Source organism: Heteronotia binoei, chromosome 3, assembly GCF_032191835.1.
Source record: "Heteronotia binoei isolate CCM8104 ecotype False Entrance Well chromosome 3, APGP_CSIRO_Hbin_v1, whole genome shotgun sequence".
NCBI classification, from domain to species: domain Eukaryota; kingdom Metazoa; phylum Chordata; class Lepidosauria; order Squamata; family Gekkonidae; genus Heteronotia; species Heteronotia binoei.
The window spans coordinates 85,965,990-85,988,637 of NC_083225.1; the positions used below are offsets into that span (position 1 = coordinate 85,965,990).

The 22,648-nt window shown below is 41.3% G+C and overlaps 1 protein-coding gene across 1 annotated transcript in view; it reads left to right on the top strand.

The window, feature by feature from the left end:
- TSPAN7 (tetraspanin 7) overlaps positions 1–22,648 on the top strand; it is a 162,865-nt gene that overhangs the window by 89,672 nt on the left and 50,545 nt on the right. The window lies entirely within an intron of this gene.

Here is a 22,648-nt window from a genome sequence, read left to right on the forward strand (position 1 = left end):
CAACTGTCAGGGAGTCTGCTGGTTGCCTTTTATCGTAGTTCCATTGAGAGCATTTTATCTTATTGCCTCTGCGCGTGGTTTGGGAGCTGCACGGAAGCAGAGAGAAGGGTGCTCCAAAGAGTGACGAGAAGAGCACAAAAGATTTGTGGATGTTCTCTCCCCTCATTGGTGGATCTGTATAATATGGCATGTAAAAGGAAGATACAAATGATCCTAAGGGACCATACACATCTGGGCCATTTGCTTTTTGAGATCTTACCGTCAGGTAGACGATATAGAGTGTTGAAGGCTAGGACAAACAGATTTAAGGACAGTTTCTATCCAAGTGCTGTGGTTAGGTTAAATGCAGGGTTATGAAGGATTATCTGTTTTAGATGTATTTAATGGTTTAAATGGTTTAAATGGTTTTATGAATGTTTAATGGTTTTATGAATGTTTATTTAATGGTTTAAATGGTTTTAATGGTTTTATGAATGTTTATCCGTTTTAGATGTATTTAAATGGTTTTAATGGTTTAAATGGTTTAATGGTTTCAGATGTATTTAAATGGTTTATGAATATGTGTGTTTGATGTGTTGGTATGTTTGTGGAAGAGCACCTCATTTCGTTGCTCTCTTTTTGTTGAGAACAATGACAATAAATTCATCTATCTATCTTTGCCAGCTTGCCCAGACCTGCTCCAGGCAAGCACTCCAACCTTCCCTTCCCTCCCTTATCAGCTTGCTCAGAGCAGCTCTGGGCAGACCATCTGACCTTCCCTCTTCTTCCTCACTGTCTTTTCCAGAGCGCTCTAGGCAGGCCATCTGCCCTAAGCTCCCCTCTTTTACTAGCTCACCTGGAGCAGCTCCTGGTGGCCCTCTGAGTGCTCCTGCTGCTCTCAGTTGCTTGCTTGGAGTTGCTTCAGGCAGGCCAGCAGAATGTCTCCCACCCCCACTGCTTTTAGCAGCTCCCTCAGAAATTCTCTGGGTGGGCAAGCCAAACTTCCTTCCCCTCCCTAACCAGCTTACCTAGAGCAGCTCTGGGCAGGTCTGCCATGCATCACCTTCCCTTTAAACTTTCCAGATTTTTCTGTAGCCTGGGCTTGCAGAAAAACCTGTTTGGGTAAGCATGCTCCTTATCTATATATTTAGGTATCTGCAGATAAGGGGCACAGTTGGGAATTAGATATATAGATTTGTGAATATTTAGACAATTGTCTGCTGAGAAGATCAGTTATGTGCCAAGGATGGGGAGACAGTAAACCTCAGCTGGGCTGTGAGAACCTGCATGCACAAAAAGCAAATTACACTATTTTGTGTGGTTAGTAAAGAATACAGTGAAACAACTTGATGAACATCAACAAACAGGTCAATGAATTGCTGAACTCATTATTGAAAAATCATGTCTGTTTACAACTGATGAACAGGGCACAAGCTGAACCAGTGAGAGTTTGTGCATCCCTAATGTTTATACTTGTATATTCAATAAATATACCAAATAGTACAATTTTATACGTTAACATTTTTTTGTGTGTGTATATATATATATAGTAAATACTTTCCTACTAAACTAAGACTTCTTTTACTAATAAAACATGAAATGTATTACTTCTATTCTCTCTCTCTCTCTCTCTCTCTATATATATATATATATATATATACACACACATACATACACACACATAATAGAAGTAATGCATTTCATGTTTTATTAGTAAAAGAAGTCTTAGTTTATTAGGAAAGTATTTACTATAATTCATCTCTCCCCCAAAAATTTCAGGGTTTTCTGCAGTACAACTATGAAGACTCGATGTTGAAGTAGAGTTCTCAACATTTCTCTGCAAATGTCAGGAGATTTGTGGGGTAGTGCCTGGGGAGGATGAAGTTTGTGGAGGATGTGATGTCACTTCCAGGGAGTGCTCTAGGCTTCCTCCCCTAGTCTCTATGGTCTTTAACATAGGGGAAATTCCTAGAGCACCACCATGTGGATGGCATTTTCCCCCTCCTTTTCCCAAGTTCATCATGACTGGGAAATTGGGACTGGGGCAAGTAAATGATAAGCCTACCTAAAAGGTGTAGGATCAAAACATGCAGTAAACTATCAGTTTCCTCAGACATTTCCCTGTTAATTGAAGATAACAAGAGAAAGGGCCTTTTGATCGCAGTTCCACGCTGGTGGAACCAACTACCAGATGAGATGCGGGCCCTGTGGAGCCTTGCTCAATTCTGTAGGGCCTGCAAGACCACTCTCTTAAAGCTGGCTTTCTCGTAATGTGGATCCTAGCCTATTATATATGGTCATCATAAATTGCAAGAGGAGAACATCTAAAATATAGCACCTGGAAATGTTAGAATCTAATTAAATTGATGGTTTTAATTATAATGTTTTGATGTAATAGCAAATATCGTGAACTGTATATTGTTGGATATAATGTTTTATTATTGTAACCTGCTTTTATGCTATATTTTGTGAGCCGCCCTGAGCCTGCTACGGCGGGGAGGGCGGGATATAAATAAAATATTATTATTATTAACATTTGTAATATTTTATAGCCTTTATTAAACATTGGGAGGCAAGAATATGTCAGGGCTCATTTACAGGTTCTTTCTGCATCATGAACTGAATATCTCTTCCTGTCTAATGCTTATTTTTTTCCAGACCACTCTTACCAGCTTCTTATAGTTACATTAGAAAATGGGAAAATTCACTATGAAAATGCTGTTTTTTGGCAGCATTCTTATAGCAAGAACAGTATGTACATTATAAGTCAGGTTGTGATGTATGCAAGGAATGGTTTTCCAGAGTTCTGGGGAGGAGAGCAAGGCAACCAAGACTTTGTGATACTTCTGTTGTCATGGTTGAGAGTCCTAAGTACTGTTAAGATATGACTTGTAAGCCTGTTTAATGCTCTTCTCTTTAGTAAAAGCAAAGATTTATGTCTGGCTTCTCCTGGCCCTTTTAAATCTTGCAGCTGTTTCAGTTTAGCACTGAGTTTTCTGCTGTCTCTGAGGGTCTTGGATATAAACAGCACCTTGTAATTTCAGTGTGGTCAGAAAGCAAGTCAACAGTCTTTAAATGGCCACTAGAAATGAGGTTAAGAGAAATGCTAGCATAGCACTTGAGCTCATTTTAGAGGCACGATGGGCATGTTCACACAAAGTGAATGTGGCTTTTCTCACTGTGTTATTCCAGAGTAGTCACTGGCAGCCTCTGCTATCTGTAAACTATAGCCAGGTGCCCTGTTTATCATACAGAACTCTGGATTGATAGCAGTGTTGTATGTAGCAATTCTGTGTTCTCTTCTTTTCCTTGAGAATAGAACCAAAGTAGGATTGCAGACTTCTAATCAATAGATTAATCAGCTAAATTTTTAGTTGATTAAATGATGGGCCATGCTTTAATGAGCTCAAAGCAACTTTAATTAATTGAAAAACATTGCTTTTGCTTATTTGATTGTAATTTATTTATTCATTTGTCATATTATGCTGCCTATGAATACAACTAAAAAGAGCACCTAAAAAGGTGAAACAAAGAATCTTATCAGCATTTCTTTGTGAACAAAGCTTGCTGCAGGCATGATGGACAAGTGTCTGGCTGTTGCCTCTCTTTCTTCTGATTGGTAATCATTGGTGGTTGGAATCTGGACAGAAGACAACCCTTAACATACAATAATGGATCACCTGATTCTTGCTTTCCCTGTAACAATTTGATTGATGGGGCTGGAGGAATTAGTGCAATGGAGTTCTCAGTTATGTTATTCAGTATCTCAAAAAGGCAGCCATACTGAGGTTTAATAATAAATATAGTTAACAAGTGGAGCACCTGCAGTGAGTTGTGGGGGCATCTCATTTCCCCCCTGTGCCTGTCTCTTCCCATTGTTTCTTTTTTCCCGCTCCCTGGCAGCCCCATAAGTATCTCCCCAATTCCTGCTTCCTTCTCTCCTACCAACTTATTTTTATCTGCTCCCTCAGTTATCATCTTTCTTCCCTTCCCCCAGCAGCATCTCCCTTTTTCTTCTTTCTACCCACCTACCTGCTGTTTTCTGCCCCTTCAGCTTTACTTCTTTAACTTTCCCCCCATGTATCCTTGTGACATAGTCTTGTCAGTAGTGTTGCCAGTCCCCAGGTCTGAGAGGCAGATCCCCTGCATTTGAAGGCTTTTTCCTGCTGCCCCCCCCCCCAACCATGACATCCCTGACATGGAAGTGATGTCATTCTGCTGGGGAAATTGCACAGGATGCTTTAGCTTGATGGTAAAAGTCTATAGTTTGAGGGCAATTTTACAGTAGAAATTTTCCTCAAACCAGAAAATACAGCTATTGGTGATGAATGAGTCTGGTTACTTTAGCAAAAATTCTTTGGGAAGTTATTTAAGCTTGAAAGGTTGTCACAGTTTGAAAATACTTCCACAGCAACAGTAGCAGCAACCATTGTGAGAATGGCATTACCCCCCCCCCCATTGTTAAAGTATTTACCCCACCCCCACTACACCCACTGTTTCCCATCGCATCAGGGTTCCCTGTGGCCTGGAACCCCAACCTTCCCCCTAATTTTCCCCTTACATACCAAGCTGTACTGTAGCAGTGGAGAACATTAAGGGGAAACACCCCTTAAAGGGGTTTAAAAGGTAAAAATAAAAACAGTTTAGCTCTACCACCTCCACAGTGATGACAGAGGGAGAGTCCGCATGGACATTCTAGTCCATCTGCTCCGCAGATTAACCTATTTTTCTCCACAGAGTAAAAAAAAAAAAAAGTTAATTTCTTCCTGTTGACCCAGGAAAGCCTTGAGAATGGCATGAGTTGTTCTTGAAATGAGCGTGATGTTGACATTCTCTTTAATGTGGAGGCTTTCTGCTTCCCATTCTGGGAGAAATACCTGGGTGGTATTTTGACACTACATTGCCAAATATGATTCAGACCTACATGGTGTTTAATCATGGTTAACTAGAGCAGCTAAAACCAATCAAACAACAGGGCCATTGAAAAACTCATAGAAACCATTTGATAGAATCAGTGCTGTAAACCACCATCTGCAAAACAGATTAAATCCTACTGCAGGCTGTTAAGCTTTGGAGGGAAGAGAGATATTTGATCTCATTAATGCAAGGCATTAATTGATGTGGTTTTAATTTTCATATAAGATTTACTGCATTGCTTGCAAATACCAGCCAGTGGATAGTCTGCTTTGACTTATGCATTTATATGGAGAAGATGTTTATCTTGTGGACTGATCAAGTTGAGATAAGGAGGACAATATAGCTAAAAGCTGAAGCATAAATAATAGAGGGATTTGGATGGTAACACAAAAAGCAGGTGATAAATAACATACAACAGAATATGAGTGAAGTTGCCATGTGGTGAGATTTAACATGTATCTAGAAATTGGCTTCATTTTAAGCTTGACACATATTCTTGTAAATATGAAAATGTACTGTTTAAAAATATATTGTCTGAAACGTATGTAATTATTGATATTTAAAGAATCCTTTAATTCAACTGGCAAACAATATGGAAGTAAAGTTATTGTGTGAATAATTTAAAAACGATTTTTCTGGTTTGCAAAAGAAATGGTTAGTGTTGGAAACAGCGATGATAATACATTTAACTGTTTGGAGCAGAAGCATATTATTTCTCTAGTAATATAAAGTTTAGAATGAACTCTTAATGCCAGTGTTCACTAGTGGCATTACTTTTTTATTATTACTTCGTTCGCGAAGCCAAGCCGAGAGATTACTTATTTATTAATGTACCATTGGTCATTGTGTTGTTAGCCGCCCTGAGCCTGCTTTGGCGGGGGAGGGCGGGATACAAATAAAATTTTACTTACTCACTTACTTACTTACTTTTTATAAAACAAATGGTCTGGTGTGACAAAGTCTCATTTATGGCTGATACAGCCCTCATAACAAATGGGTTTGACATCCCTGAACTAGATGATTCAATTTCATAAAAAGCCCCCCCCCCCCCCCCCGGCATACATATTGCAGTAAAACTTTAAATTTAAAAAAAGCCAGTTTGGTGTAGTGGTTAGGTGTGCGGACTCTTATCTGGGAGAAACAGGTTTGATTACCCACTCCTCCACTTGCAGCTGCTGGAATGGCTTTGGGTCAGCCATAGCTCTTCTAGGAGTTGTCCTTGAAAGGGCAGCTGCTGTGAGAACCCTCTCAGCCCCACCCACCTCACAGGGTGCCTGTTGTGGGGGGAGAAGATAAAGGAGATTGTAAACCGCTTTGAGTCTCTGATTCAGAGAGAAGTGCAGGTACAAATCTGCAGTCTTCTTCTTGTGTATATACTAGAAAATGTCATCTTGAATATTTTCTCTCAAGAAAATTTTTAAAAGCTCTTTTAAAAACATATTGAATATATTGCAATATATTTGTTTGTCAACGGAAAAATGTTAGCAGTAAGCTACAGGATTGCTGTTTGATTTAGAACTGAATGGGAGTTTTGGATTAGAATTTGGAGGGTTGTACAAGAGAGGCTTTTTGTGAAATTGAATCATCTAGTTTAGGGGTGTCGAACTCATTTGTTATGAGGGCCAGATCTCTCATAAATGAGACCTTGTTGGGCCAGGCCATGTGTGTCATAAAATGTTATGCCAGGTAGTGGAGATATATATTTATGAAGGACACAAAAAACACACTTTTTTTAAAAAAAATGCTTAGAACATTAGCACTCTTGCAATATTTTGTTTAACAGTCTCTGATAACTGACACCTCTTGCTCTGAATTATTGCATCAAAATGTCTGTGCTGTAGCTATCTTGGGTATGCTGTTCAGATGTGTATCTTTAAACTGCAAACCTATTTTTGATTTATCAACATTAATTACAGAAATCTCATGGTCAGTGCCTTAAGCGTAGGACCCAGGGGAAAACATTAAATGGCTGGGCATTGTGAGCTTTTGTACATAAATTGTGAATTGTATGTTGTGAATTGACTGCAGGCTGGGTCTGTGCTGTTGAAGTTGTATTCATTCACATTGGGTTCTGAGAAAGTATTTTGTGAATTTAAACCCAGTTTTCGGGGGGGGGGGGGAAGTTGAGAAAGTGTACAGATGAAACTCTTAAATCTGAAGGGGCATGTCCTGCAACTGCCATTTGTCTACCAGCTCCATGGATATATTTTTGCTCTACATACCTGAGACTGGATTATGGTAACAATGTGAAATCATGTATATTTTCAGTTTGGGAATTTTGGAATGCTCACCTCTAATGCATGTAACAAAAATTTGGTTCTGTGTTTTGCTGTTTTGTGCAAAAAATGTGTATTTACAGGAATCTATATTGGAATGCATAAAATATAGATGCCAATGACTCCACTGGAGTCATATATCACATAACTATCATACATACAATCACACAAACAATAGATGTGCTTTGTGGAGGAAGTATCGCTCTTTTCTAGATACAAGTTACTATATTTTTCAATGCTTAGAAAACATGTTATTCCTCATAAGGGAAGTGGTGTCTTAAAGGAAGCTGTCTGGATCCTGTATGGCAAATTGGAAGCAAAAGATTAACCGTGTGGGAAAACCACTATGTGCCTTGCAAAGATAAAGTGGTGGAATCCAATTTCTGATTGCATTGCATCAGCAAAATTAATAACATTAGTAGGAAACACTCTCTATAATGTACAAGCACACCAAACATGAACATACAAGCTGCCTTATATTGAGGCAGCTATGTAATTCTTTTGCAACTGTACCACTTTGGACACTACATTAACAGTAATAGGGTCATAAAGTGATGCCAGTTTGTCCAACTGTTTGGGATACTTTTCAGTTTATTCAGTCTGAGGATATGGACCAGATTCTTGGAAGTCTGAGACCTACCACCTGCTTCTGTAACTCACACCTTTTCTGGTTGTTTAAGTCTGATTGGGGGCGGGGGACTGACTGGGTATGAGAGGCAGAATCCTTGAAAGTGGGGGTGGTCACTCCTGCCTTGAAACAGGCAGTGGTGTGTCCATTCTGAAAGAAATCTATTGTGGACTCAGAAAATTTTAATAATTTTTTTCCAGCTTCAAATACTATTTTTCAGTTTCAGATTACCACTCTTGAACAAGATGATTGTGTGAGACCCATTAACTCGAAGGATTTTTGAATAAAACTTATTGTTTGGATTCTTTCCAATCTGATTTCAGGCCTGATTATGCCTTGATAGCCCCTTGTGGGAGCTGCAATAAGTTGGTGTGCCCTGACAGCACATACTTACATAATTAACTCTGAATCAGGCCCTAGAGTGTGGATCAAAAGGTACACACAGGGGGGCCAAAGGCAGATGGGGGATTTTTCTAAAATCCTGGGAGAAGCTCCAGGTTTGCAGGAAAATGTAAACTATACATAAAAGGGGTGGTGGTGGTTAAAAATCATAGAAGAAATATGCCACCAGGATCTTGCAAGACTACATTATGAGGTCTTTGTGGCCATTTAGGGGGTTGGTAGCTACTCTCTGACCAACATAGAGCCTTGGTTATTGTCAGCACTGATAAAGGGGAGAGAGAGAGAGACTAAAAAGGGGTGAGGGACTTGAGCTAAAGGCCCTTTCTGCTTTTGTGTTTACTAGGGCTGACACCTCCCACCGTCACTTCAAAAACCTGCTTCCATATTCACTCACTCACGCACTCACCTCACTCTCCTATCATTTTTTTTAATTCCTTCCACATTCTTTTCCCAGCATTCTGCTGTCACTCCACTGTACCTCCATAGTTTCCAAGAATGGTTTTTCAGAGGAGTACTTCCTCACCCCCTCTTAATTTGTTTCCAAGCATTTAAAAGCAGAAACATTTCCTCAGACTTTTACCCTCCCCTGGCAGCAAATTGGTCTGTTCTTATTGGTCAGTTTCACACTATGTATGTCTTTTGAAATAGATTAGGAGAGTAACTGCCTTTGTCTGACTCATTTGCAGGAACATCATGTTAGCTTGGTTGGTTAAGATGCTGGGCTGTTGCATGCAAGTTTTGGAGTTCGACTTCTCTTTTGGGCAATTTTGTATTTGGGGAAAAAAGGTTTCCTTTTAAATTGACTCTGACCACAAACATTTCAAAAGTTAGAATAATGCTGTGGAACCTACTTTGTGGCAGCAGCAGCCTGTTTTTTTAAAAAGTCTGGTCCATTTCAATATCTTATCTTCCCTTTTTGTCATCTTATTTCTAAATAACAATGGGGGGAACAGGCTGACGTCTCCACCTCCCCACTCGTGAACCGCCTCCTCTCCAACCAAGTGGTCAGCATGGTCTCATGTTTTTAAAGCAGTGCCTGCCAGTGTTTTTCTTTCTCCAGCAAATTCCGTGACTATTGATAAGAGGGGGGGGCACTAATGGTGACCCCTCAGTAAATTCAGCTGGAAGAATCTCCTATTTCAAAAGGCATGCCCGGTGTGAAACTAACCAATCAGGAGAAAACAACCCTAGAACATTATCCAGGTTTTCTCATTGGTATGCAGAATATATACACTGCAATTCTCAATAGAAAGAGAGAGAGAAGAAAAGATGCAAAATGCAGGTACAGCATTTGAAGTAAACCCCAACTGACTTGACTTCAGTGAAAATCAGAACTAAGCTGTGTATACAGAATGGATCAAAGTTGAAGGGAGAGTAGCAAAATAGAGGAAGGAGAGAGTCAGTGCTGTAGCTCTCAAGGGGTCAGAGGGGGAGTGGCTTCCTTGCATTTTTACAAGCCCCTTCACACAGCCTTTTCAGTAAATTTCCTTTCGGTGTGTGTTTTCAATGCAGACTAATGTTAGGCATTTTAACTCTGGTGTTTTAGCTCTGGGTTAGAGAAATTTGGGATTCCCAGGTTTCAACTGTCAGAGCTTGTCTGTTCAGACAGAATTTGAATGGAAATCTTTGTTATATCAATATAAAAGGATACAAGGATTATTTAAAAAAAAGAAGTCAGGTTGCAAAGTTGCAATGTGCTTTCAATGTGCTTGTGAATGAATTCAAATTTAGGAAACTCAGTTTGGTATAAGGAACTGAAGCATTTCTGAAGAGTGTTAATCCTCATTTAGCAATTAAATGTAATATCTGAGGAAATCTTTTTCAGTGTATGTGAAGAATTGTGTACATGCTGAGAGTCTGTTATCACATGTACCCTGGGATGACTTTTGTTTGGCTTGGGGGTTCTTCAGGACCCTAGTTTCATTCTCACATTCCTGTTACCTGTTGCATTTATGTGCTATTTGCTTCCATTCCTTGATCTTACAAGTCTGTATCAGCTCAATGATCTTGACACTTCAGGGCCTTTTGTAACAGCTGCCCCCAGCCTCTCTTTTCCTTCTAAGCAGGACTTGAGGATATTGTATTTGATTGTTTGTATCTGAGGAAGTGTGTTTGCACACAAAAGTTTCTACTTTGAATAATACTTTGTTGGCCTTAAAGGTGCCAGAGCATAGTGATGTTCTATTTCTGCCTGTGTGATTGTCCTGGGGGCACTTGGTTTTTGAGCAGCAGTCATGAGAACTGCTCTTTGAACATGGACCCAGCACATGTTCTCTAGAAGAATCCCTTGAATGTGAGGGCATATGATATATCAGGGATGGCCAACATAAGAGCCACATGAAATAAATGTCATATGTTTGAGAGCCACAAGACATGAATGTCTGATATTTGAGAGCCTTGGCGGGGGGAGAAGGGAGGAAGGAAGGCAAATAGATTGGGGGAGAGAGGGGTGGAAGGAAAGCAACTTTAAATGCATTCTCCAAGCTGCCAGCTTTGCTGACTTCTGGAAGTGTTTTAAAGAGTTCTCCAAGTTGGCCAATGGGGCAGTGTGGGCTTTGAGAGCCACACAATACGTATGAAAGAGCCATATGTGGCTCCAGAGCCACAGTTTGGCCACTCCGTGATATATGGTGATCCAGACCTTACTTTGGAGTTGACTACTACTGTAATAAATTATAACATATCTGAAATATTATTGTGCAATAAACCACTTTTATTTGTAACAATAACAACCCTGAAACATTTTAATGCAATAAACCACTTGTATTGGTTATTTATAAGTATAAGCATGGTGTGACAGCTCCACACAGTCATATAATAGCAGGCCCCACTTGGGCCCCCTGAGCAAAAGGTTGCTAGCTGCAGGCTGGGGAGAGCTGAAACCAAGGGAGGAGGATAATAAAATGGAGAGAAGAGACTGTGCCGGAGGAGAAACAGAACAAGGTAGGAAAGTTGAACAAAGCAGGAGTCAAGTTGTACCTTTAAGAACAACCAATTTTTATTTAGAACATAAGCTTTCGTGTGCTCTTAAGCACGCTTCATCAGACGAGGAATCTGGCACAGTGAGCAAAGCCGTACATAGCTGAGCAGAGCCATACATAGCTGGTAGGCAGTGGCCCAGAATGCAAAATGGTACAGATTTAAGAACCATTGACACTGAAGTAAAATTATTTGGCAGGCAGTGGTTTAGAATGTAAAATGGTACAATGACAGAATTCTAAAATTAACAAATTGAGCAAACCTACGATCTGAGTAGCATGAGTTTGTGAAAGCAACAAAACAGTAGCATGAAGTAAAATTAATAAATTGAGCAAACCTTTAATCTGAGTAGCATGAGCATGCGAAAGCAACAAAACAGTAGTATGTCAAAATGTGAGATTGTCTGTCAATGACTCTATTGCTATGAACCTGGGACAAAAGGAAGGAATTATTATGTTTATCCATCCAACTAACCCATCTTTAAACAGGCAACATACATATAGTTTGTCGTTAGGAGAAAAATTTAGTGGGAGATCAATATATATAATGGGATGAGCAACCAAAGTCCCTGTTTAAGTGTGTCAATACAGCTAAAAGAGAAATAAATTGGATAGTGATGTTCTTGTCCATCTAATTTACTTTTTAACATGTAAACATCATTCTAGTTTGCCATAGGAAAAAGGAATACAATAAAATAGTGAAAATGGGTAAAGTATATGTAATGAGATATACAGCCAATATCCCTATTTTGAGTATGTCAATACAAAAAATTATTCTGATATACAATTCTAAAAGAGAATACTGTGGTTGTATAGCTATACTCACTGAGTGTGGGTTTAGCATCTGTAATGAGATAGAAAACCAATATCCCTGTTCAGTCCTGGGGAGGTGTTAGTTCCAAGTTTCATAATAATTTGTAATTCAGCAATTCCTCTCTCCATTCTGTTCTTGAAGTTCCTTTGCAGTAAAACAGCTACCTTGAGGTCACCCATTGAATGCTTTGGAAGGTTAAAGTGTTCTCTCACAGATTTCTCAGTTCTGTAATTCCTAATGTCAGATTTGTGTCCATTTATCCTTTGGCATAGGGTTTGTCCTGTTTGCCCTATGTAGAGAACTGAAGGGCATTGTTGGCATTTAATGGCATATATAATGTTGGAAGATGAACAAGTAAATGATCCTGAGATGGTGTAGTTAATGTTGTTAGGCCCATTGCAAGCTCTGGTACTGGTGTCCATGCTCAGATGAGATGCTGTATTGTTGTGGGTGAGGAGTTATTTGAGGTTGGGGGGCTGTCTGTGTGCAAGAAAAGGTTTACTCTCCAGTGCTTTTGAAAGAGAGCTGTCACTGTCCAAAAGAGGTTGTAACTTTGTTGATGAGATGTTGAACTGTTTTAAGTTGAGAGTTGTGTGTGACCACTAGTGGTATTCTGTTATTTTTTCTTTTGGGTCTGTCTTGTAACAGGTTTTCTCTGGGTATCATTCTGACTTTGTTGATCTGTGTCCTGTTCATCAGGTGGGTACTTTAGTTCTAAAAAGGTTTGTTGTAGATCTCTTAGGTGAGAATCTCTGTCAGCAGAATTGGAGCAAATGCGGCTGTAACGTAGAGCCTGGCTATATACAATGGATCGTTGGTATGTTTGGGGTGGTAGCTAGAGGCATGCAGGTATGTTTGTTGGTCAGTAGGTTTCTGGTATAAAGTGGTGTCAATGCGTCCATTGTTTATTCTTACAGTGGTGTCCAGAAAATGTATTTCTTGCATAGACTGGTAATTGTCAGGTTGATGGTAGGGTGAAAGTCATTGAAAGCCTAGTGGAATGTGTCCAGGGCTTCTTTACCATGTGTCCATACCATAAAGATGTCATCAATGTAACAAAAGTATAAGGTAGGTATGAGTGGGTGGGAGTCTAGGAAGCGTTGCTCCAAGTCAGCCATAAAGATGTTAGCATATTGTGGGGCTATGCGGGTGCCCATGGCTGTACCATTGATCTTTATGAAAAGTTCATTGCCAATTCTGAAGTAGTTATGGGTGAAAACAAAATGGCACAGTTTGGTGGCAAAGTCAGCTATGTTTTTATCAGAGATTATATTACTTACAGTTTATAATCCATCTCGGTGTGCGATGTTGCTATACAAGAATTCCACATCCATGGTGGCTAAGATAGTATTCTCTGGAATTGTGTTTCCCATTTTCAGGGTCATGACCCGGTACCGGGCCACAGAAGCCTCACTACCGGGTCACAAGAAAAGCCAAAGTTAGCCCCACCCCCAGCAAAGCTAGCCCCATTCCTTCTCTGTGTTGTGCAGAGAGGAGCTTGGCTGCCTCTCCTTCCTTCTCCCCCGCTCCCAGTGCTTGAGAGAAAAGCTGGCATCCATTGGCAATTTAGGCCCATGAAGTGTTTTTCAAGGTATGAGCTTTCATGTGCCTTGCAGTATATTCTTTTGGGGAGATTTCACCGGGAGGCATGGGCGGCAAAGAAGGGTGTGCGTGTTTTTTTCAGCTGGGAGGGGTGGGGAGTGGGCATTCCAGTAGCTGCTTTTTTTAACCAAACGACCCCTGGGCAGAATTTTTGCTGGCTGGGGTCATCTGATGGTGAGGAAGGCTTTTTTTTCTTTGCCCCCCCCCTCTCTTTCTTTCCCTGCAAGTGATACTCTGTCTGTATTCTTGGTGCTGGGGGGGCGGAAAGCAACAGTGGGAGGGCTTCTAGTGCCCTGGCCGCACTGATGGACATTCTGGTGCTTTTTGGGCATTGTATGAGGGAATTTTGGACTGGGTAGTCCACTGGCCTGATCCAGCATGGCTCCTCTTATGTTTATGTTCTTTCTTTCCATGTCTTTCTTTTCTTTTCTTTTCTTTTCCTTTCCTTTCCTTCCATTTCATTCTTTCCCTTTCTCTTTCTTTCTTTCCTTCCATTTTTGCTGGATGAAACTTTTCTTTCATCATACTGTTGTTGCAGACATAGGAGCTCTGCCAATTAAAAGTTGGCACCCCCAGTTGTAGCCAGGTGGCCGTCTTTGAGATTTCTGTGTGAGTGTGGGCAGAAAGAGGTTATTGGAGATTACTGAGGTATATCTCAACAGCACTGGAAGAAATGATACTATGGACTTGGCATCATTTTACTGGTCCTACTTTTAACAGCTGTCTGACACCAAAATTAAACTCTTTCTGTAGATGTTAAAAAGGATGAAAGTAGTTCACTGGCTAAGTATCTGCATAACAGGTTGCTTTTAAAGGCATGGGAAACACTGCCAGTAAAAAGCTGCAAGCCCCTCATAAATATCCTTTTTGGGATAACTGCAGAAAATCTTGTATGAGCTTCATATAACTTGAAATTAATTCATTAATTGCAGTACAATTCTCTGCTACCTTTCACAACAGTTTCCCAGTGTTTCAACCAAAGAAAAGTATGAAAAATAGCTGTTGAAAGATTGAGGCAGGGTTCCAGTAGTAGCAGCTGAAGGAAGGGCCTACTAAATGTGTCAGCATATTTTGAGGTAGAGCAACTGCCAGGGCCTAATGTCGGTGGTACACAGTGTTGGCATTCCTGATGGCAATGGCAACAGCACTCCCAACTGCATACACTGGCCAGTGCTGTTGAGGAAAGGATGTGTAGGTGGTGCAGGCAATTGAACATGGGCATTAGGAGTGCTTGCAGGCTGGAGAAAAATACACAAAAAAATAGGTGCATGCAGGTGTGGGGGTGAAAAGAGAGGACCACCCACTTTCTACCCCCATTTTGGCTCAGCATGAGTTTTAGAGAGATTTTTCTGAAAATGAATTTACTTCCACCCCCAAATTTTAGTGGGCCACGAAGGAGAAGTGTAAAAATAACTGGGCCACAGGAAAGAAGAGTTTGGAAAACCCTGCTCTGGAAGGTTGTTCAAAGATTGTATTTTCCTCAGAAAATCTGTAGTCTCACGAACATAATGGAGGGCACTGTTGGCATAGGGTCTTAGAATAGAGTCCATATAGAATACATCCACAGTATTCCAATGTGTTTTTATTTTAGAATTGTGTATCAGAATATTCTTTTGTATTGACATACTCAAAACGGATATTGGCAGTATATCTCATTACATTACCCATTTTCACTATTTTATTGTATTCTTTTTTCCTATGGCAAACTAGAATGATGTTTACATGTTAAAAATTAAATTAGGTGGACAAGAACATCACTATCCAATTTATTTCTTTAAACAGGGACTTTGGTTGCCCATCCCATTACATATATTGATCTCCCACTAAATTTTTCTCCTAATGACAAACTATATGTATGTTGCATGTTTAAAAGTGGGTTAGTTGGATGGGTAAGCATAATAATTCCTTCCTTTTGGCCCAGGTTCATAGCAATAGAGTCATTGACAGACAATCTCACATTTTGACATACTACTGTTTTGTTGCTTTCGCATGCTCACGCTACTCAGATCAAAGGTTTGCTCAATTTATTAATTTTACTTCATGCTACTGTTTTGTTGCTTTCACAAACTCATGCTACTCAGATCGAAGGTTTGCTCAATTTGTTAATTTTACTATTCTGTCATTGTACCATTTTACATTCTGTCCCGCCCAGCCCGGGTGAGGACTACGCAAGGGGGACCCCCCAGCGCCTGCCAGCCACTCCCGGCCCCCGCCGCCGCCCCGAGAGCCTCCCACGCCTTCCCAAGCCCCCGCGGCGGCCCCCCCTCTCACCTGGGCTGACGGAGTGCCAACAGCCGCCCGAACGGCGCCTCTCAGCCACCGCGCCCGTCTCCGGGTCCGAGGAGCCCAGCCAGAGGGAGACGTCGGGAAACAGGAGGGAGAAGCTGAGCCCAGCGCTGGGCGAAGAGGAGAGCCGCCTGACCCGTGGTGGCGAGAGACGCCACACCCCAGCACGCTGCAGAAGTCCGAGACGCCCGAGGCACGCCCAGGCAGCCCAGCCCCGGCGCGCCTCTCCCGGGCGTCTGGGGCTTTGAAGGGGGGGAGGAGCCAGAGAGGGGCAGAACCCAGGAGGGGGGAGGACTCAGACGGGGGGATAAAGGGAGGGAAGGAGGAGGTCGGGGAGGAAGCTGGCAAGTGCACAGTGGGGCTGCCTCCTGAGAGAGAGAAAGGAGTCCGTGCACAGCCAGAGGGGAACGGGGGGCCTGAGGTGAAGTAACCTGGCTCCCACCCCTGTTTCTGAGACCTCCGGGGAACGCCCCAGAGTGCCCGGGAGGGGCGCCGGCGGCGCCGGGAGACCAGGGGAGGTACCCAGAGCGTGACACATTCTAAACCACTGCCTACCAGATAATTTTACTTCACTGTCATTGGTTCTTAAATCTGTACCATTTTGCATTCTGGGCCACTGCCTACCAGTTATGTATGGCAAATTGGTTGGTCTTAAAGGTGTGACTTGAGTCCTGCTTTGTTCAACTGCTTCAAACCAACACAGCTGCCCACTTGGATCTATCTACAAGGTAGGAAAGTGGGTAGGAGAGAAGGAAAGGAAGGGACTGATGAGCAAGGAAAGCCAAAGATATTTGGGAGGTGGGGGGAGAGAGGAGAAATTATAGACTGACAGACACTATTTCTGGTTTTGCAGGCAGCATGCCAGGTAGAAAACTCAGTACAATTTGCAAGAGTGTGTTTCCACTGTAATCTTACTGTGGGGTCATGGACTCACTCACCGAGAACTGGTGTCTGTGAACTTACTAGCCCATTTCCACTCCCTAATTTTCCCCGGAAAATGTTTTCTTGCCTGACAGTTTTGGTCAGCCTTCTGGTTCCCAGTCTTCCCCTACAAATCCCTCCCGCAATTCAGTTTATTTTAGCAAATCTGGGTTTGACACCATACGTATTGTCAGAGACTCAAACCTTTGTCGCCTTGAGTCACACTATTCCTTCTTGCCTTGGCAGCACCCAGCCCTGAGAGTCTTTGAGGTTAAATGTACACAAATAAAGCAGACCTTTGTAAACTATATAAAAGTTTATTCAAAAGTTTTTAAAAAGATATCACTATGCAATACAGTCTTATAGTTTAGCAACAGAGAAATTAAAAAGCTAACTTTTCTGTCATACATTTAGTACCTGGTATTAGATGGCATACCTTCTTGCAGCAAACTGTAGCTTAAAGCATTTTATATCCATCACCATGATGTAGCATAGCATATCAAAGCACACTAGCTTAGCATAAGTGTAAAATTAGCTTGACTTCCCTTTGGTCTATATTCTTATTATAGCTTTTTGGTTCTGGCATCAGGTGGCCCTTTAGATCCAATAAGGAATCCCTTTTGATGGAACTTTCCAGAGAACTTCAATGTCTGCTCCTAATTCCCCCTCCCATCTGATTATACAGTTGAGCACAGCTTTTTGTGATTAACTGATTACCTCATTCTTAACTCTGGTCTTGAAAGAGATAAGGAAAGTATCTGCAGGAAGGCCCAAACCATAGACACCTGGAAGCCGAAGCAACCTTATTAATAATCATGTTAACCCTTGAGGGAAATTAGGATGCTTTGCCTCACATATATACTCAGGGGTTTTTTTGAGCAGGAATGCGCAGGAACGCAGTTTCAGCTGCCTTGATGTCAGGGTGTGTGGCCTAACATGCAATTGAGTCCCTGCTGGGCCTTTTCTACTGATGGTGGCATCAGGGGATGTGGCCTAATATACAAATGAGTTCCTGCTGGAAAAAAGCCCTGCATATACTAGTACAACACCTCCAGAATTCTTAAAATATTGTTTGTCCAATTCTCATATAGCCTTCTGTCAAATGTGTTAAGGGGCTATAGGGTTTTTTAAATAGATATTTTCTTGTTTTTCCATTCAATTGACTGGAGCACTGCTATTTATTAAAACCTGTGATTAGCTGCCCATTGTTTCCTATACAGATAAAGTCACCAGCTGTTTGTTTGCAGATGTTGACACTTGCCAGTGTTTCTCTGCTATGCTACAGAAGGAGGGGGAAATGTGTTCCCAGTAGCCCTGACAGCCATTATCTAAAGAACTAATGAAAGGAAGGAAATGCAGCTATGAGGAGGGGGGAAAGGAAGGGACAAAGGTTATTGCCTTTTAGTTTTTTTCTTAAATGCATCTCTTGTAATATATCTGAGTAATATGGAAATAGTTCCTTTAACCTTACATTTTTGTTAACTTCAAAAACTTGTTTTAAAACTGAAAAGCTCATGTAAAATTACTTAAACTTAATTGAACACATGAATTATAAACAACATATTTTAATGATCTAATTAAGTAACTTTATGATCGTATTACATACTTTAAAATCAACTCTTTGGGTATGTGCCTTTGTGGCACACATATTGCTGCCATTCCATTGCCCATCCCAAAGAACCGTCATACATTGGGAGCTTCAGAATATGCCAGTTTTCAGTTCATAGTTCCCTAAACTGGCAGGGAGAGTTGCAAAACAAACCCCTGTTTGCAGTCTTTAAATATATATATATATATATATATATGCATTTGAGTTTTCAATTTTGTACATAACTGAACAGTTTAACAATGACAGTATATGAAAAAAATACTATAAATGTACTAGCAACCTACTGTCATTGTGAGGCGCCCCAAAGCAAAACGTAACTTACTTTCCTTGAACACTTTTCTCTCTTGTGTTTGTTTATTACAACACCAGGCCTAGGACATGAAGACTGAAAGTACGCTTCCCAATCCCCAGGTCCCAGTGGGGGATCCCCTGGTTTTACAGGCTTCCCCCCCTCCAGCCAGCTGGCTGGTGGGGGAAGCCTCGGCCCCACAGCCACCATGCACTTCTAGATCTTTGGCAGGTTTGGAAACCTGCAAACAGGTCCGTTTCAAAATGTGTGTGTGTCTGTGTGCCTTTAAAGGTGAGCAAGAAGTACTTCATGGGAAGGGTCCACAGCACAGTCCCTTGGTTTGTTTTGCTTTCCTTTCAGAGCAATTAAGAGAGTTTGTGTGTGTGTGTGTGTGTGTGTGTGTGTGAGAGAGAGAGAGAGAGAGGGCAGCGTACCCCCTGTTCTTTTCAGACGTTGTGGAGGAACCAGACCCAGTAAGTGTGTGTGTGTGTGTGAGTGAGAGAGAGAGAGGGTTGCCAATCCCCAGGTTTGGCGGTCCTCCCCCCCCCGCCACCCGCTTTAAGGTAATCAGAAAGTGGCGGGGGGGGGGGGAGGGAAATGTCTACTGGGCAATTATTCCCTGTGAGAATGATTTCCTTACAGCAGGGGTGGCCTACAGTTGGCCACCCCTGCCATAGGGAATATGGCCACCCCTGCCATAGGGAATAATGGGAATTGATCCGCGGGTGTCGGGGGCTCTGGGGAGGCTGTTTTTTGAGATAGAGGCACCAAATTTTCAGTATAGCATTTAGTGCCTCTCCCCAAAGTACCCTTCAGATTTCAAAATTATTGGACCAGGGGTCCAATTCTATGAGCCCCAAAAGAAGGTGCTCATATCCTTCATTATTTCCTATGAAAGGAAGGCATTTTAAAAGGTGTGCTGTCCCTTTAAATGTGATGGCCAGAACTCCCTTGGAGTTCAATTATGCTTGTCACATCCTTGCTCCTGGCTTTGCACCCAATGTCTCCTGGCTCCATGCCCAAAGTCTCCTGGCTCCACCGCCAAAGTCCCCAGATATTTCTTGAATTGGACTTTGCAACCCTAATTGAAAGTCATAGATCTGAAGGTATTTTCTCAACCCTTTATGACACGTGGTCTCTGACACTTCTGTTTACTCAAACTTTCAAGGAAGTCTGCTGACTCTGCTAGTTCACAGAATAATTTTATCTTTGTTACTTTTTTTTTAAGATTTGGAATCCAGTGCCCTCAGGCAACCTCCAGCAAATTAAATGCTCAGTATATCAGTAAAAGTTATATACATAAAACCAAAAACAGCAGCATGCTTATAAAAAAAATCTAATCACAAAACCCCCCTTAAATGCATAAGATATAGATAACATATTTTCGCCATAACATCCTTACTAAGAAAGAATAATAATTATTCTTTTCCTGAATATCATTGCCTTCTGAACTGGGCTAGAACAGGGTTCCATGAAATTTATCTTTTAGAGTGGACCATAAAGAACACATGCAGTCATTAAACTATGTATAAATCAGGATAGTATCTTTTACTGGCATGGATAATGCACCAAAGGAACTAGAAGCTTTTCTGTAAAATGAGTTGAAATGTAGGCAGACCACTGTCAACAGACCCTTATATGTACCATGTTTTGACAAAATCATTATGGTATAAAGCAGAATCTTTACATTCCTTTGGCAGATGTTCAACAACATTAGGAAAGGGAATGCCAAATATCATTGTTATTACAATAGAATAATTTAATACACCTACTTTTTTCACCCATAAGAGCCCCATGGCACAGAGTGTTAAAGCTGCAGTATTGCAGTCCTAAACTCTGCTCACCACCTGATCCCTGGCAGTAGCTAGGTTTTCAGGTAGCCAGCTTGAGGTTGACTCAGCCTTCCATCCTTCCGATGTCGGTAAAATGAGTACCCAGCTTGCTGGGGGGGAAGTATAGATGACTGAGGAAGGCAATAGCAAACCACCCTGTAAAAAGTCTGCCATGAAAACGTGAAAGCAACGTCACCCCAGAGTCGGAAATGACTGGTGCTTGCACAGGGGATCTTTCCTTTCCTTTTTCACCCAGTAGCTGGTGAATAAGATATTGGTGACGGGGTAGAAAAAAAGAAAAAGAAATGGAGGTAATATGTTCAGAAAGCCAGTGCCACAACTTGTGTATTGCCTATTTTCTGGGGAAACAGTAAGTTTCTGATCAGGAAACCCTTCCCTGATCCCTGATATGTGGGTAATTCCCTCTGTCTGTTAGACAATAATGGAAACATATCCTGTTCAGAGGCACTTTATTCTTACTTCATAATATGTGCCAAAGCCACGTCCTGGTGAGCTGTAGCACAAATTAAGTCCTCAAGTTAAGTTTGAGAGATATGTAGGTGGGAAGTAGTTTTGGCTTTTTACTGAGCCCCTTACAGGGACAACAGAAGGCGCATTTGGAGGATATTAATAGAGGTTTTTTTAATGCAAAATAACTGTCTCACAATGTTTATCCCAGCAGGGGATATTTCTAGAGTTTCCTTAGATAGAATTAGTAGAAATCTTTATTCTTTTCTCTGCAGAAATATGTTTTCCCCATTATGATTATTGTGGCTTAATTTTAAAGCTGTTTGTTGAGTAGGGGAAAAGATGGAATAAAAAAAGAGACATTGGATAAATTTCACAAAGGTTGGAAACAAATTAGGTTGGTCTGTGCAATTTGTCTTGTGGATCTAGTTGGATTCCAGAATGTAGTGGGGATTTTGAGAGTGCTCTGTTAGAACCTTGATTGGGGCTTGGAATGCTGGGATACTGAGGCTATATATAGGGGTTGTTACTCAGTACTCTGTTTGGAGTTACCCTTGAAGAACATTTGAAAGCTGCAGCTAGTGCAGAATGTTAGGGCTAGACTGCTGTTTGGGGCTAGCTACTGGGAGGCTGACCCCAATATTACAGCAGTTACACTGGCTACTGATCTGCTCCTGCACCCAATTCAAGGTTTTGGATTTATCTTTTAAAACTGTACATGATGGGAGACTGAGGATGGTCTTCACACATGTGTTCTTGCCCATGAATTACAATCATAGCAAGAGACTCTCCTGACCACCCTATCAATCAAATGGTGGGCACAACTAGAGAAGACCCTTTCTCTGGCAGCCCCACAATTATGCAGCAACCTCCTCACTTTCCATATTTAGGAGGCGGTTGAAGACAGTTTTATTTAGGACAGCACTTGATTTCTGTTTATTGGCTGTCCTGAATTGTGATTTTTTAAATTGTGGTTTTAAAGGGTTTTTTTGTTATTGCTTTGTTTTACATTGTATGTCAACCTTAAGGTAGAACTGTCTCCCAAATTTCCATTTCCCTCCCCCCCAAAATCAAAGTTATTTCCCCTTATGGTTTCAAACTTTCTGGAAATGTTACGTTTCCAGCTTCAGACCTTTGGTTTTTCCATTAGCTGGGTAGCTGAAGATAATGGCAATATACTCCAAATATCAGAAGCAGAGAATTCATGCTAAATCAGGCAGAGCATGACCAAGAGCCCATTTGAAGGCCTATGAGATGGTAGTGACACCAACAAAGAAAGGTGTTTTTCCCCCTCTTCGCTCATCACATCTGCTGAACTGTGTTGAGCTCAATTATTTAGAATAATTAGGAAATTGATGACTCTTAAGTCAGAGTCACAAATTGATAGTGACTTGTCAATTAGCTGTGATAATTTAGATGCCTATTTGAATAGAGGTGTGTTAGAAGAGTCTTTAGAAGTACCATCTGGTCAAGTTTGTATGAATCATTTTAAATTGGCCACCTTGAATAATGCTGATGAAGTTATGAAGGTCCCCACTTCACTGCTTAAATGATGTAAGCACCAGATTGTGGCACCTCTTGTTAATATTGTTAGCGCCTCCCTCTTAAAAGTGGATGTGCTTAAACTTTTGTTGGGGGTGTAATTTC